A 17,016-nucleotide genomic window follows, 5' to 3' on the forward strand; every position below is an offset into this window, starting at 1 on the left:
GAGAAAACAGAATGCATAAGGAATATCAGATCTTCCAAAGAGTGATAAGTGCTAAGGGAAAAGATGGAAGCAGGTATGAGGAATTAGCAGTGTTGAATGGAAGGTGGGTGGTTCCAGCGTAAGCAGAATAACCACTCCTGCTTGGGGAACGTGGCAGGCCGTGTGAAGTCCTGTAGGGCCAGCCTGTGTGGTGGGCGGGAGCAGAGTGAGTTTAGGGGGAGAAGGGGGACCCATCACAGAGATGCTGTCAGGGAGATGGAGGGGAGGGCTGCAGGAACCCCCAACCACACAGGGCTACCGAGCTCTTGATATGTGGCTACGACCCACTCCACTTCAAAGACTTTGAATGGAAGCAAGAATGTGAACTTTCTCAATTTTTACATGGATCCCACGTTGAAATGGTAATATTGTGGAGATACTGTGTTAAATAAAATATACTACCACAGTCATGTCACTTGTTTCCTTTTACTTTTTAATCATGGTTGCCAGGGAACTTAAACTCCACATGTGACTCCTATTCTGTTTCTGCTGGATGGGGTTGGTTTCGGGTCTTGCACACCCTTCTAAGAACTTGGGCTTGTATTCCAGTTGAAATGAGGATCCCTTGGAGAGCTTAGAGCAGAGGAGTGACATGGTCGGGCTTTTTACAAAAGATTCCCTCCAGCTACTGAACTGAGATTAAATTGCAGGAGGTCGCTCAGGGAAGAGGAAGCCCCGTTAGGAGGCCGTGGCCACGATACAGGGGAGATGCTGGTGGCTTAGCCTGGGGGTAGCAGTGGAGGCGATGACATGTGGTTGGAACTGGATGTATTTTGAAGGTAGCGCTTACCAGGATTTCCTGCAGGATTAGATGTGGGATGTGACACAGTAGGCGTCAAAGTTGCCAGCAATGATTTTGGCCTGTGGGAGCTGGAAGAATGGGGCTGCCACTGCCTGAGCGAGGAAGACCAAGGGCAGAGCAGGAGATTGTAAGGATGCCCATGAGTTTAAGAATAAAAGACTGGGGAGAAAAAGCGGAATCAGAAAAGGACTAAGAAGGGAGGAGGCAGAAGGTGGTGACCTGGAGCCAAAAGGAAGAACGTGTCTCCAGGGAAAGCAAAGACATCAGTGTGTCCCTTGCCCCAAGAGGCAGAGTTGAGAACAGAGCGTGGACCATTGGATTTAAGTGATGGAGGTCAAGAGATTTTTAGGAATAGTCTGACCAAAAGCCTGATAGCAGTGGGTTTGCCTGAGAATGACAGGAAAGGCTTTGGACACAGCAAGCATGGAAAACTCCAGGAATTTTACTGGAAAAGGGAGGAGAGAGATGAGGCATAGCTGACAGGTACTTGGGGCCAGAGAGGGATTCTAAATTATGATGGAGTCAATAACAACAAGTTTGGGTGCTACTGAGAATAACACAATAGAGAGGAAAACTGATGATGTAGGGTAAACGTGGACCACTGCTGGCTTTCGGTTTCCCTGGAGATGAGGAGGGATTCCATCCAGGGCACAGGCAGACTTGCCTGTAGGAACCAGGGCAGTTTCTCTTCACTGTAAGCATGTGGATGCTGGTGGGGACACGGTGAAGCGTCTCTTCCAGCTGCTTCATTTGGTCAGTGAAGTGGGAAGCAAACCCATCAACAGCTGGAGGTCTTGCAGAGTGAGTTCAAAGTGTAAAATAGGCATCCAGGAGAGAGCTAGAGGCAATGAACTGGGGAAACAGAGGCTGATAAGGGTCCCCATGGTACTGACGGGTGTGAGTTTAAAGTGAGACCAGTCAGCACGGTGGTGTGTTTTCTCTAGCCACTTTCGACTGCAAAGGGCCAGAAGTAGCCTACACCCAAGGCTGTGGCACCTGCCAAGCTTCCCTGGAGCTTCCCCGGTAGCTCATACGGTAAAGAATTTGCCTGCAATGCAGGAGACCCGGGTTCGATCCCCTGGAGGTATTCTGACCTGGAGGATTCCATGGACAAAGGAGCCTGGCGGGCTACAGTCCATGGGGTCGCAAACAGTTGGACACGACTGAGAGTCTAACACTTCACACACATAGATTTGACCCTTCCAAACAAATATTTGCTGAATGGCCTCTGTAATCACAGCAGTAATGTTAATAAAACTGCTTTTGCGCGGAGAACCGCCAACTCACCCGCCTCTCAGGTGAGGCGGCGTGCTCTTGCACTGCCTCCCTGTGGCCCTGGCGGGAACTGCTGCTGCTGAGGCACCAGATGAAACAGTGCTGCCGCCTCCTGGCAAATTTCTGCTACTGCAAATACGCCAAGACCACATCTACAATGATTTTCTCACTGCCCTGGGCTGGTGAGCATTAAAAACAAGGGCCCGACCAAAGGCTAATCCTGGATGGCCAGGTCATCCCCTCCATTTTCCATTCTCATTCTCAGTACGGAGCAAAGTTATCCCTACTAAAGGACTCTCCTTTCCGGGGAAGGTTTCCATCTTAGCAGACAACTTTAAATATCCAATACCCCTCAGGAGCCAAGGCAATTAGTCATTGAATTTCAAACATCTGTGGAAAGATCAATGCAAGAAATACTTTAGATGCAAAATTTTGCATTGTGGCTATTCCCTTGCACACTGTCTTATAGAGGGACTATTACTCGTTTTGTTCTCTTTGACTTTTGGTTTAACTCTCTGGTTAGTAGGTTTTGCTAATTTTACTTTCCTCCTTGTTATGTATTTTTCATTTGATTGTTATATTTACAGTTTCTCTGAGTCCTTTCTTGCTTTCTGATGTTCTTTTTTTCCACGGTATTTTGCTTGTTCCATCCTCAAGGACTTTAATGTCATAGTTACCTCATTTTCTTGCACTGTTCTCCCTCCAGGGCTTGACTAGGGTTGATTGGTTGGTTTGAAATCTCTCTCTTTCATGTTTGGGGCTTTTGCCAAATGTGCAGCCTTCCTTGACTATCATATTGAAAAGTGAGGCCACTTTTTAAAAAGCTGATTTGATGTTCTACACATATGGGTTAAACTTGTTGACTGGTGGGTTCTTTTTTATGGGGCTGGTCATTTTTGTTAACCTTGAAACATTTGCACTTCTTTTTTTCTGAGGCTGTTAGATTTCTACAGAAAAAAAGAGGGTCATTCATTTGTTATAGCCAGAGTGGTATCCAAGCATTGGCTTTGTGGTTGAACTTTTGAGGGCAGGGTGGGGAAAAGGGCTGTGATCCTGACAATTACTTTGTAGACATTAATAGTGTTAATTTCAGCCTGGTGCTCATTCCAGTTTTTCCTTGTTCTTTATGTCCCCAGATTTCAAACTTCTTCAAACCCAAAGCTTTGGCTATTTAGTTTCCCAAGAGAACAGATCTCAGCTGTCTTACTGGTTGTGGCAGGGCGAGATTATTGTCTGATGAGTGCCTGGGGGACAATGACCCAGCTGGTCAGTACTTAGACACTCAGCTAACACTTTTCCCTCCTGAAAGTCTTGCCTACCCTGGTCCCTAGGGTCTCCAGGCCCTGAGCCTGTGAACCAGTTGGCTTTCTTTTCTTCCAGATCCACCTCCACTTAGGTTGGAATGTCGCCCTTCCTAGGTTAGTTTCCCTGATGTCTATTTTGTGTCCCCAAAATTCATGGAAATCTCTCTTCTACTATGTCCTCTTTTTTTCTTTTTTTTCAAATTTTTATTCTAACTCCATTTAAAATTCTTTTGCAGCTACTAGTCGGTTTGAGGAAGGTGGGGAAATAAATGTCTATGGGGCATCTATCATTTTTAAACAGAAGGTTTTGGGGGTTTGAAAAATATTTATTTCATAGCCCCAGGTCTTACTTGCAGCTTATGGGATCTTTAGTTGCAGCATGGGAACTCTTAGCTGTAGCATGTGCAATCTAGTTCCCTGACCACAGATCAAACCCAGGCCCCCTGCACTGGAAGGCAGATTCTTAACCTCTACACCACCAGGAAGACCTCTAAACAGAAGTTTTAAATGGGCAAGTTTTGAAGAGACAGAGGGAAAAGTACAGAGGATGGGGCATTGTCTGGGAAGAGGGCTCAGATGGAGCCTGGTAGAGCTGGGCACGTGGGATAGCTTGGCGGGACTAAGCCCCTGGGCAGCGCTGAGAAAGGTCTGATCCAAAAGTTGCAGAGAGGAGACCAGAGGAGCCTGAAGCACTTGGGGGCAGTGAACATGAGCGTTTCATAGCTTTGCTCTAGAGAGTCCTGCTTGGGCCAAACCATCATACACCTTTTCTAAGCTAAGCATGAGCGTCCAAGAGCAAGGCTTTTCCTACCCAACCTGTTCAACTCTACCCTCTTCTGTTGTGTTTTTCTGAGTTCCTCCCATTATTGCAGCGTCTCTAACAGAACTTGGCATTATTTCACTATTATCTAAATGTGAGCAGGCCTGATCTCACAGACCTATCTTCATATTTAAAAAGGAGTTATAAACAAACAACAGGGGCTTCCCTGATCACTCACAATTGGTAAAGAATCCACCTGCAATGCAGGAGACCCCGGTTCAATTCCTGGGTCAGAAAGATCCCCTGGAGAAGGGGTAGGCTACCCACTCTAGTATTCTTGGGCTTCCTTTGTGGCTCAGCTGGTAAAGAATCTGCCTGCAATGCAGGAGACCTGGGTTCGATCCCTGGGATTGGAAGATCCCCTAGAGAAGGGAACGGCTACCCATTAGAATATTCTGGCCTGGAGATTTCCCTGACTGTATAGTCCATGGGGTCCCAAAGAGTTGGACACAACTGAGCGGCTTTCACTTTCACCTATAAACAACAAGGTCCTACTATACAGCCAAGAGAACTATATTCACTATCCTGTGATAAGCCGTAATGGAAAAGAATATTTTTGTAAAAAAAGAATGTATGTATACATATAAAAGTGAAAGTGAAGTCACTCAGTCGAGTCTGACTCTTTGTGATCCCACCGACTGTAGCCTACCAGGCTCTTCTGTCAATGGGATTTTCCAAGCAAGATTACTGGTTTGGGTTGCCATTTCTTTCTCCAGGGGATCTTCCCGACTCAGGGAACAAACCTGGTCTCCAGCATTTCAGGAAGACTCTTTACCATCTGAGCCACCAGGGAATCCCTTTATGTATACATATATGTGTAACTGAATCACTTTGGTATAAACCAGTAATTAATACCACACTGTAAATCAACTATACTTCAATAAAAAAATTTAAAATAAAAAAATAACAATAAAAATAGGGTTCACTGTCATGGAAAACTGTCACATAAAATATTAAGGTTAGAAGGACCTTAAGACATTGTCTAGCTTATACTTCTGTGCCTCGTGGTGGAACTGTACTCAGGAAGTGACTTGAAATGCTCATCACGACTACCGACAGGCCACGTGGACAAAGGGACAGGGCTGAAGCTGGTGCTATAAAACCTCTGGAGGAGTCCCCTGTACCACGTTGCATGGTGGTGAGCTGACGGCTGAAGCTCTCAGCTTCTCCACCTACAAAATGGCACAAGTAAACGCCCTGCTCATCTTATAAGATGGTTGTAAAGTCACATGTTGTAATTCAGATCAAAATAGATCATTAACAGCACACTACATTTTGTATTCAAAGATAAGGTAATGGAATTTGCTAGGAATTTTGCTACAAAGTATGTGGAATGTGCCGTACCTTCAATCCTTCTTTAAATTCAGTACATTCCCTGATCTTATGAAACTTACAATTCAGTAATATCTCTTTAGAGAAGGGAAAAGAACAAAGGCAGAAGCCTGACTTTTTTTAAACACTGGAATTTGCTTCTCAAATTAGAAATAATTCAGAGCATACTTCTCTGACCCATGTCTGCTGCTGTTAGCTCAATTTTGCTCTTTTCTTGACTGATACTGAGTTTCTCTACCCTGTATACAAAGGCTTGAAAAGCTTAAATGCAGCGAAAACATCCCAAGTGACCATCGATGGATGGATGGATAAACCCAGTGGGGTATATAATACAATGGAATATTATGCAGCCTTAAAAAGGAAAGAAATTCTCACACATGAGAACATAAGTGAACCTGAGGCTTTTCTTCTAAGTGAAATAAGCCAGTCACAAAAAGACAAACACTGTATGAGTCCAGTTACATGAGGGGCTTAGTCCATTCATACAGACAGAAAGTAGAATGGTACTTATCAGGACCTGGAGGGGAAGGGGAGTTATTGTTTAACAGGTATGGAGTCTCAGTTTTGCAAGATGAAAAGTCTTTTGGAGATGGATGGTGGCAATGTTTGCAAAGGGCGAACATACGTCATGCTGCTGAACTGTATGATTAAACATGGTTAAACCAGTTGACCAAATAGTCTCATCTTTTTCATTTATATGCAAAAGAAATCGTTTTAAGTAACTTTTTAAACAGCAAGATGATAAAAATGGTATGAGTGTAACCTAAACTTTCTCCTCATGGTGTGACCTTGTACACTTATCTTATTCCTTATCATTGAGTCACAGGGCAGGATCTAGTTTTCAGGGCAGACCCAGCAGGGGAGGCATGTCCATGGCCCGATAGCTCACTCATACGTCACTGTCCTCCGTCCTGCAGGACAAGCGCTCTTAAACTTTCAGGGTTCCTTTTGTTCCTGCAAATTTTGGAGCAAAGTTTTGTTTCTGTTTTTGTCTGCCTCTAATGCTGGGACCCCAGGAGGTGGAGCAACAGCCCTCCTCTCCAATCTTCACGCCTCGTCCTGCACCCACCCATCCAAGAAGCGCCCCTCACACAGCCCTTGGTGATCACCGCCCCCCCCCACCCCACTTGGGACCTGGGCCTCAAATTTCCATGTCAGGGTGAAACAAGGGTGTAAATATTTACAATTTTTATACCTGTGGTAAGACAAGAAGGGTAGCTAATGCTGTTTTCTGTGGTGCTGCTGCTGCTAAGTCGCTTCAGTCGTGTCCAACTCTGTGCGACCCCATAGAGGGAAGCCCACCAGGCTCCCCCATCCCTGGGATTCTCCAGGCAAGAACACTGGAGTGGGTTGCCATTTCCTTCTCCAGTGCATGAGAGTGAAAAGTGAAAGTGAAGTCGCTCAGTCGTGTTCTATGGTGACACAGGTGTATATTTTGATAACAGCAATTACAGGCTCAGTATTGTAAGCAGTATGGCAGGCCACTGCCCGCTGCAGGCTTATTAACGCAGAGAGAACTGAACTAAAGCAGTTGTTGATTTTATAACAACAATGACAAAAATGGTTAAAATGGTAAATGTTATGCTACGTATATTTTACAATTTTTGTTTAAATGGGAAAAATAAAGGCGCTTCAGTGCATTGTAAGTATGTAAATCCATTAGCATGTCCAGAATTGAAATCAGAAGAGGGGACTTCCCTAGTGGTCCAGTGGTTAAAAATCTGCCTTGCAATGCAGAAGACACAAGTTCAATCCCTGATAGGGAACGAAGGTCCCACATGCCAAGGAGCTCTGAGCCTGAGCACCACAGCAGAGATCTCTTATGCTGCAGCTAAGACCCATTGCAGCCAAATAAGTAAATAATTTATTTTAAAGTATCAGAAAAAAAGTTTTAAAAATCAGATGCTCATGCTTCTATAGTCTTACACATCTGTCACACAACAGAAGGCATTCAGTCCACTCGTCAGGCTGGTTGAATTGCCATGAATTTCTACATACCAAGTTGCAAGTGATTTCAGTGAATTGTTCTCAAGACTGAGATTTCTGGATTCTCAGAAAGATGACTGAAATAGCTCTCAAAGTTACTAAGTTTCAAGTATTAGAGAAAAGGAAAGAGTTACAGGGACTCACTTTTAAAATGAGTCCATTTCAGCAAGTCCTGTTTCCAGACTTCTAAATGACCGGGATGGCTGGTAAATGTCAGCCCTTCCATTAGCCAGGACCTTGGGCAATTGTCTGGGCCAGTCTGTGTCTTCAGGCAGCTAAGATACCATCATCCCATTTTGCAGATGTAGCAATCCTTGTGCCCAGAGAGGCAAAGAAATTTGTGTCAAGTCACACAAAAAGTGGAGGTGTGGTCTGTGTCCACGACTCAGGGGTCCCATCTTTCTGGACCTGTGCTTATTTCTGCTCTATCATGCTCTGTTTTAACTTCTCTGTTTGCCCACCACATTCTAGAGTGAAAATATTGTGTGTGTGTCAGTCACTCAGTCATATCTGACTCTGAGACCCCATGAACTGTAGCCCACCAGGCTCCTCTGTCCATGGAATTCTCCAGGCTGGAGTGGGTTGCTCTGCCCTTCTCCAGGGGATCTTCCGGACCTAAGGATTGAACCCAGGTCTTCCACATTGCAGGCAGATTCTTTACTGCAATGTTTGACTACCTGGGAAGGTGAAAATGTTATCCTTTCTAGTTATTATGTAAAAAAGTCTTTGGGTGTCCCAGGCTGTTGCTTATCTGAGAAAAGGTGGATGGTTATCTGGATTCAGAGACTAAAGACAAGAATCTGAGTCTGTGATGTTGCATGAATTGGTTAACCTCTCTGAATCTGATTCCTTATCTGTTAAAATATATGCTCAATTCAAAGTGTTTTTGTCAAGTGGGATTTGTTGGTGCATGTATTTTTTATAGCATAAAGAAAAAGGGTTTTCAAAGAGTGGTCCAGAAAGACCTGGGGTTTTCCCAGGAAGGGTTCAAAGAACAAAACTATTTTCACGATAAAACTAAGCTCTTACTTGCCTTTCTTCACTGAACATTTCTCACAAGTATTCAGTGGGGTTCTCAGGGGTTACAAGGCAGATGGTTTTGTAACAGCCTGAATGTGGGAGCGGAAATGAGATGGCCAGCTGTCTTCGATTAGGTTAGATAGTAAAGACACTTGCAAAAATGGTAACTTTGTGATTCTCAATTTTTTGTTTTGAATATACAGTTATTTTCATTAAAATGTTATTTCTGTTAAAATACAATGAGTTATTCAATGGACATCACCAATCCAATGGACATGAATTTGGGCAAACTTCAGGAGATGGTGAGGACAGGGAAGCCTGGCCTGCTGCAATCCCTGGGGTCTCAAAGAGTTGAACATGACTTGGCAACTGAACAACAACACAACATAATGGGTTATTACTGTTAATTGAGATGAATTAATAAATATTTCAAAAATTTTTCAGTTCTAATTTTAATATGATACATTTGACAGACATAGCCACATACACAAAAGCTCTTTAAAGTTTTTTTAAATTTTATTTGGAGGATAATTGCTTTACAATGTTAGTTTCTGCTGTATGACAACATGAATCAGCTATAAATACATATATATCCCCTCTCTCTTGAACCTCCGTCCCACCAGTACCTCTCCACCCCACCCCTCTAGGATATCACAGAGCACCAAGCTGAGCACGAAAGCTCTTTGAGGGTCTCAGTTTTTCAGAATGAAAAATGTCCTGAGATCCAAAATTCGGACAACTACTACTACAAAGTCCCTTAGAAATAGTGGAATTTTTACTTTATATCATTGCCCTTTAAAGAAAAAAATGTATCACATGATAAAAAGGATGCATGCCTTTGATGGAAAATTTAGAGAATTATAGATAAATATGAAGAAGGAAATGGTATCAATAATTCCATAATACAAAGAACTGTTGTCTTTTTTTTTTTGTACTTTTCTCCTCATCCTTTAATTGTGGATATCTAACCTGTGATTTTTTCCAGGCTTCAGAGTTTAAATTGGGCAGCTCGAAGAGTTTAGGCGGTTATTTGCTGGCCCTCAGATACACCTGCAGGACTTCGATTCCACCCCAATCATCTGATTTCTTCAAGGGGTGTCTTGTGTGTTCTCATTACTGACTCTTGGGTTATCATTTGTCCATCTTATCCTTCCTCTCTTGCTCTGCCCACATTGGAGCTGGGGCAGCTAAGATCTGCACAACCCACCACCTCCTTCTGGGTCCAGTGTCTTCCTTTTCTCGGGGTGCCCTGCCTGATATGCGCAGGAGCTCTGGGGACACAGAAGGAGGGACTGAGCGTGCTGGAATTGGTCCTGGATGCCAAAAAGCCTTGCTGTGAGCGAGGTCTCCCTCCTCCTGCGGTGTATGTCCTAAGGGCAGTTGATGGAGTGCAGTTTTCCTAAAGGTATCTTTTTCCTCAACATCTCCTTTGAAAAAAAATGTTGTTTTTTGGGGTTTTTTTTTGATGTGGACCCTTTATAAGGTCTTTATGGAATTTGTTAAAATACTGTTTTTGCTTTATACTTTTGCTTTTTATACTTTTTTTTGCTTTAAAATACTGCTTTTGGGTTTTGGCCATGAGGCATGTAGAATCTTAGCTCCCCAGCCAGGGATCAAACCTGCAGCCCCTGCCTTGGAAGGGGAAGTCTTAACCACTAAAGCCGGGAAAGTCCTGTCATCTTCTCCCTTTAACTCCTGCGCACTCCCTAGTCCTGAGTTAGGAGCCCATGGAGAGTTAGAGGTAGGGCAGTTTACACAGTGAATACTGAATGTGACCAGAAACAGTTTCCCCGAGGTGGTCAGGGTTCAGAACTTTAAAGCTTAGCATTTTATAGCAACACTTATCAAACTTTTGGGTCTCAGGACCACTTTTCTTAAAAATTAATGAGACCCTCAAAGAGCTTATGTGTATGTGTATCTGTCAATATTTACCATGTTAGAAATTATTAGGTTGGTGCAAAAGTAATTATGGTTTCAGACCCTGAATTTTAAATCATAAATAGGCTCAAATACTTCTCTGTTAATCAAAATAGGAACCATTGCAATCAATACATTTTTGCCAATGAGAAATGTTTATTTATTCCTGTAGCATAAAAAGCTGTGTTTCAGGATTTGACAAACACTTGGAAATCATTTCTGAGTCCTGCTGACTGTGGAAGCAGTTTCCCTGCCAAAAGTTGTGGAGATGCTTAAAGAAGTGATAGTCAGTTGGTGAGAGGTCAGGTGAATATAGCAGATGAGGCAAAACTTTATAGCAAAATTTGTTCAACTTTTGAAGTGTTGGTTGCGCAATGTGTGGTTCGGCCTTGCAGTTTTTGATGCATCTCATCTGTTTGCTGAGCATACTTCTCAGATGTTACGGTTTCTCTGGGATTCAGAAAGCTGTAGTGGATCAGAGGGGCAGCAGACCACCAAACAGTGACCAGGACTCTTATTTTTGGTGCAAATTTTGGCTTTGGGAAGTGCTTTGGAGCTTCTCCTCCATCCAACCAATGAGCTGGTCATCACTAATCGTCGTATAAAATCCATTTTTGTTGCACAACACAATCTAATCAAAAAATAGTTCGTTGCTGTTACGTAGAATAATCGAAGATGACACTTCCCAACAAGAACCTTTTCGATTTGTGGTCACTTGATGAGGCAGCCACTCACGGAGCTTTTTGACATTTCCAATGTGCTTCAAATGCCAAACGACCATAGGATGGTTGATGCTGAATTCGTGGGAAACTTCTTGTGTGGTTGTGAGTGGATCAGCTTCGATGATCCTCTCAGTTGGTCGTTCTCAACTTCCCATGGCTGGCCACTGTGCTCCTCGTCTTCAAGGCTCCAGCCTCCTTTGCAAAACTTCTTGAATTACCAGTGCACTGTATGTTCCTTAGCAGTTCCTGGGCCAAATGCATTGTTGGTGTGACGAGTTGTCTCTGCTGCTTTATGACCCACTTTGAACTCCAATAAGAAAATCTCTCAAATTTGCTTTTTGTCTAACATCATTTCCATAATCTAAAATACATAGAGAATAAATAGCAAGCAATAATTCATTATAAAAAAAACATAAAGCAAGAAGTGAGCATTAAAATGATATGTAATGTAACCACATTTATTTAAGAAATTATCCCAATATCAAATGGCAAAGTTCAGCAACGCAAAACTGAAATTACTTGAGCACCAACCTAATAAAGCAGATAATTTTGAAATATTTACTAATTTATCTAAAATAACAGTAATAACTCATTACATTTTAACAGAAATCTTATTTTTGTGAAAATAAACTTAAAATCATGTTTTTCTGAACAGAACTATAAAAACTTTATTTTTTGTGAAAAAAGTGTGGTACCCCATTCCTTCGTGGAAATGGTGGAATCATGTCCCTGCTTTGTTTAATCTGTGGTTCTTAAATTATTTTTTAAAAGTTGGCGTTAATTTCCTAATTTGCAAAATTGTTGACGAAACAGAATAGTTTTCTCAGTCCTGTCATTACCCACATTGTTATCAACCTGTAAGGCATCCCACTTCTCTTGCCTTTGAGACAAAAGACAACAAAATATTTATAGGCAATTGGAAACAATCCACCACTATGAATTTGAGAGCTTGTTTGGTTTTGATATTTTCTATTTGGGAGGGGATTGACATTGGGTTTGTGCTTGTGATTCTGATATATATATGTTAGTTATTGTTTCTATTGGCAAAACAGTTCTCAAGTCTCATAGTTAAGTAAATATTTAAAAATTTCATAATGTTTTCCAAAAAGCACCAAGACAGCCAACTGTGGTTCTAAGCAGCTGACCATGTTTGTCTTGTCTGCCCAGAGATTGGAAAGAGAATGCTAAGCCTCTTCTTTCTCAGAAGAGATACAGCTCAGAATCTGCTTTAAGATGATGCAGGTTCTTTTTAGAACTGGGGTACTTAGACAGAACTGGGAGATTCTCCAGGAATCACAAATGGCTTAAAGTTTGAGAAATCCTAAAGGAAAAACCCCAAGTTCAGTTTTACACAGCACAGAAAGTGATCGCTGAGAGGTCGCTCGGTTACTTGCTTGAAAGTTTCGTGTGTTACCCAAGTGTCTCGTTGGGTGGATGATGGCTGTTCTCTATGTCCTGAATGTTGACTCAGGTGAGACATTACCAAGCATTTTCTGATTTTAAGGGGTATCAGGTAAGTGCCTTTGGGTGCTCACCTTTAGAAGCATAAATAAAAAGGAGAGTGGTTTATTTTGAAGTCTGGGCCAAGTTCAGGCTTACTTAGATGGGAGATGTGTTAGTAGATCTCTAATAATTTCAAGTTGGAGCCATTCATCTCTAAGGGGAAAGAGTGTAGGTAGTCTTTGAGGATCACATAATTGGGAAGGAGAAGCTGGAGCTGGCTTCAGGCTTGTCTGTGTCCAGGTCTCTCTCCTATTCCTTTGCCTGCCTCTCTCTTCTGCTTCTTGTTCCCTTGTTTGTTTCATCTCTCAGACCTGTCATATGGCCACAAATGTGGCCACAGCAACTCTGAGGTCAGGCTTGCAATTTGGCATCTGAAATGAAAAAAACAATACATCCACCTCTGATTTGGAAAATTCCAGGGAAGAACTGCATAAGTCAGACTGGGTCCCATGCCAGAAGGGACAGAAAATTCTGATAAACAGCCTTGAGGGAGGAAAGAAATGTTCTTTAAAATGATGAGGTAAGGAAGCAGTGGAATCTTTTTTTTTTAATTGTTTAAACTTTTTGGCCACACCATGGAGCATGTGGGATCTGAGTTCCCTTACAAGGGATCGAACCCTTAGCCCCTGCCTTGGAAACATGGAGTCTTAACCACTGGACCATCATTGAAGTCCCCAGAAGCTGTGGAATCTTGATGCCAGGAGGGGCTGGGGTGTCAGACAGGCTTACTCTGTCAGAAAGGGAATGCCTTTTAATGTCCTTCTTCTCTGATTGATTTCTTCTGTGACCAGGGTCAGTTTGCTGATGCAAAGAGATTGGTTACTTAACAATCTTATAAAGATCAAGATACTTGACATTTCTGTGCCTGTTTCCTCCTAGCAATATAGCTTAATGATACTGTATCTCAGGAGGTAGCTGTGAAGATTACAGAATAACATCTGCCTCCCAGGGATGCTCTAAGGACCAGTGCTTAGCATGGCCCTTGAAATATAGTAAGTGTTTGGTCAAGGAAAGCTGTCATGATTACTGTTGTTATTAATAACAATGCCAGAGATCCAATTAGGAGAGTTTGGGCAAGACTGTGCGGCATGGCCTTGAGAAAACAGAAATGTCATCACTTATCTGGGACATATGGTCAGTGCTCAACCCAAGTGTGGAGACGGAGCACCTTGATTCACTCAGTTCACCCTGTGTCAGAGTAGGGCTGGTTTTGTGGACAAGGATGGATCTGCTGTTGAGGCTGGAATTCCAGTAGATCTTTCTGTAAAGAGGAAGAGAGTAGAAGATACCAGCTTCACCTTGAGGAGTCAGCAGCTTAGTGGGGAGCCAGAACAAACACTCAAGAACAGTTAAAGCAACAACATGTACTGTAGTGTTATGATCGTGCAAAGTAAGCCCTGCATTTGGTGAAGTATGTAGGAAAACAACAGTCTGAAAGGACATGGGCAACATATAACCTGTGGGAGTCTCTAGGAACTTGAGAACATGAGGTGATTTTGTTTTTTTAAGATTATGAATTTGGGACTTCCCTGGTTGCCCAGTGGTTATGACACTGAGCTTCGACTGTAGGGGCAGGAGTTCAGTCCCTGGTCAGGAAATTAAAATTCCCCACACTGCATAGCTCAGTCAAAAACTAGGAGAAGAGAGAGATTATGATTTTGTAGCTAAGGGGAAAAAGTGCTGGTTTAAAGTGGTGTAAGACAGCTTACAACCCAGTTAAGAGTTCTGGAATACCACTGAAGTGAGACATCCTGTGTTCTAGATTTGTTGTGGGAAGGTGTCATAATGGGTGGCATTTGGGGAGCTCCTGAGGGTTGGGTGGGGTGTAGCTGTATGGAGGGGAGAAGACACCCTAGCGAGGAACCCTGAGCAACCGGACGATCATGGCATGTGCAATTCTCACCTTATTTCCTCTCAGCTCTACGTCCACTGTTTGTCCTGCTTCCTGGTTCTGGAGCTAGACCCCAGAACATTTCTCTTTGGCCAGCTGGCACAATGCCAGGCTTTGTCATGCTACAGCTGTTTGGGGGACAGAGAAAGATCCTGACCAAAGAGGGTCTACAAAGAGCACACCAAGATTAACGAAATAAAATACAAGAAAACCATGCAGGGTCTTAACTCCAGATGGGGAGGAATTTCTTAATGAACTGAAACATCTTTCCAACATTGCTGAAGGTCTCCCAGGGCATAACACAGCCAGTGAGGCTGCCCCAGCATCTTGCCTTCCAGTTTACCGATTCCTTCCTCCGATGACCTGGGCCCTCCTCCAGGTACTGACTTCTCAGCAGGCTGAGCACACATACTTCTCATACCATTTTACCTTTGCCCATGGTGTCGCCACTATCTAGGGCTAAGTCTTATTCCTTGACACCTTCAAATGGTTTGTCCTTCAAAAGGCTGATCAGGCATCCTGTTGGTGGAAGAAGATTCCCCTGAGTCTCCTCCCTCCAGCTTAGTACCTTCCCCTCTACATCCTTCCAGACTTCTTTTCCATGCATTATGTTATCTTAAGCTCAGTGTCTCCTCATCTTTTCCACTTCTACACTTCTTCAGGGCTTTAACGCTTCCTTGCTTATCTCCAGAGACCAGCAGACTGCTTGGAACACGGCAGGTGAGCTGAACCAACGTGGGCTGCACCCTGACTGCCTAGGACACTTTTGAAGAAAGGATTATATTATTCTTTGCAATTAAAACACTCAGAATTCATGGGGCATCCTTGTTAGGGGCAGGATGGCATTTTAGTGATTTTAGTAGCTTGGGAGGTGTTGGCTAACCAACATCTTGTCATTGTTGTTCAGCTGCTAAACATCTATTCCAATGAATTCCATCACTATGACATATCTACTGGCTGGCTGTCTGCTCTCTTCTGTACACATGCTGAGGTAAATGGTGAAAGAATTAGAATTCAACCGTTACTCAGTGTGCCTTGGGCCCAAACTTTGAAATTACAAGAAAGAAAACATCTGGACTTCCTCATGAGAATCTTAGCAATGTCCATTTCTGTTAAAAAGCCTTTTTGACATGAACAAGGGGAATGTTCATAAGCGTACCACAGAATATTCATCACATTGCTGGCATTCTGGGAAGAATTGGGCTGGGTAAGTGGCTCCCGGGTCACTCTTACCTATCCCACGCTGAGAGCATCTAGATTTTGATTGGATTATTGCCAGAGCTCATTAGCATAGTGTACCTTGACCTGGATTAGGGAACAGCAGTCTCTGCGTAGAAAATGACCAGAACTTGCTGGGACCTGAATCAGAGAGGAGATTTTTCTGAAGCAGTTTTGTCCCCATCTCCAGAAGTCAGAGGTGAGGAAACCATTATAGAGTTTCAGTTGGAAGATAAATAAATTATGGGGATATAATATACAGCATTAAGAATATAATCAATAATTTTGTAATAATTGTATGGTAACAGATAGTAGCTTGTCTTTTCGTGATGACAATGTGTTTTACACTTGAGGCTAATCTAATATTGTAAGTCAATTTATATATAAAAAAAAATGTAACAAGGCCAGAAATCCTAAGGAGAGACAAACGTCAGTGTGGTGACAATGGTCACCGCATTTCTACTGGGTTCTCATTTGTTCTGCTTGGTCTTCTGTAGAAATGGTGAGACATGAGCACACTTTGGCCCAAGTGGCTTTGAAAAAAGAGTCCGGACAAATGTTTTTTAATCCTGAGGAAAACGGAATTCGCTTGTTTATGTTTCAAAGGCTGCAAACCATCTTTTTTTCTTCCTTGTGTTTTAGCCTTAGCTCTCAGAGAAATATTAAGTTCATGTTCATTTGGCAAAAATTCATATCAGAAAAAATCGGAAAAGCAAGGTAGTTTTTCTGCACAAGTTTTTTTATTTCCTTTTCCTTAATTTAAAAACAAAAGAATTATATCGACATTGCTTAGGCTTAAGGCAATATCTTCGACTGTTTTGAAATGTGAATCTTGTTATTCTAATATACTTTTTTTTAAAGTCTGAATTAAAGTCAATCTGTGGCATCATTTATTCTGTAACTTAGGGTTTCTTTCCCAAACAGAATTTTATTTAAACTCAATGGATATTTAATCTTGCACATTAGTGTTTGAATTGAGGGTACTGAAGTTTCATCTTTTTGGATGACTAGGTTGTAGGTGAGTGTGGGTAGGTATGTTAGGGAGGGAAAAGACTCCTATTAACTTGCTATTTAGTGGTCAAGAGCTTCATTTACACGTTCAGGTCAACAGTCATCTATATCTATGCACTTTACTTCAGCACATCTCAGTGACTGACAAGTATTAGGGTTACATAAAGCTAAACTGC

Source organism: Oryx dammah, unplaced genomic scaffold (assembly GCF_014754425.2).
Source record: "Oryx dammah isolate SB20612 unplaced genomic scaffold, SCBI_Odam_1.1 HiC_scaffold_11, whole genome shotgun sequence".
In the NCBI taxonomy this organism is placed as follows: Eukaryota; Metazoa; Chordata; class Mammalia; order Artiodactyla; family Bovidae; genus Oryx; species Oryx dammah.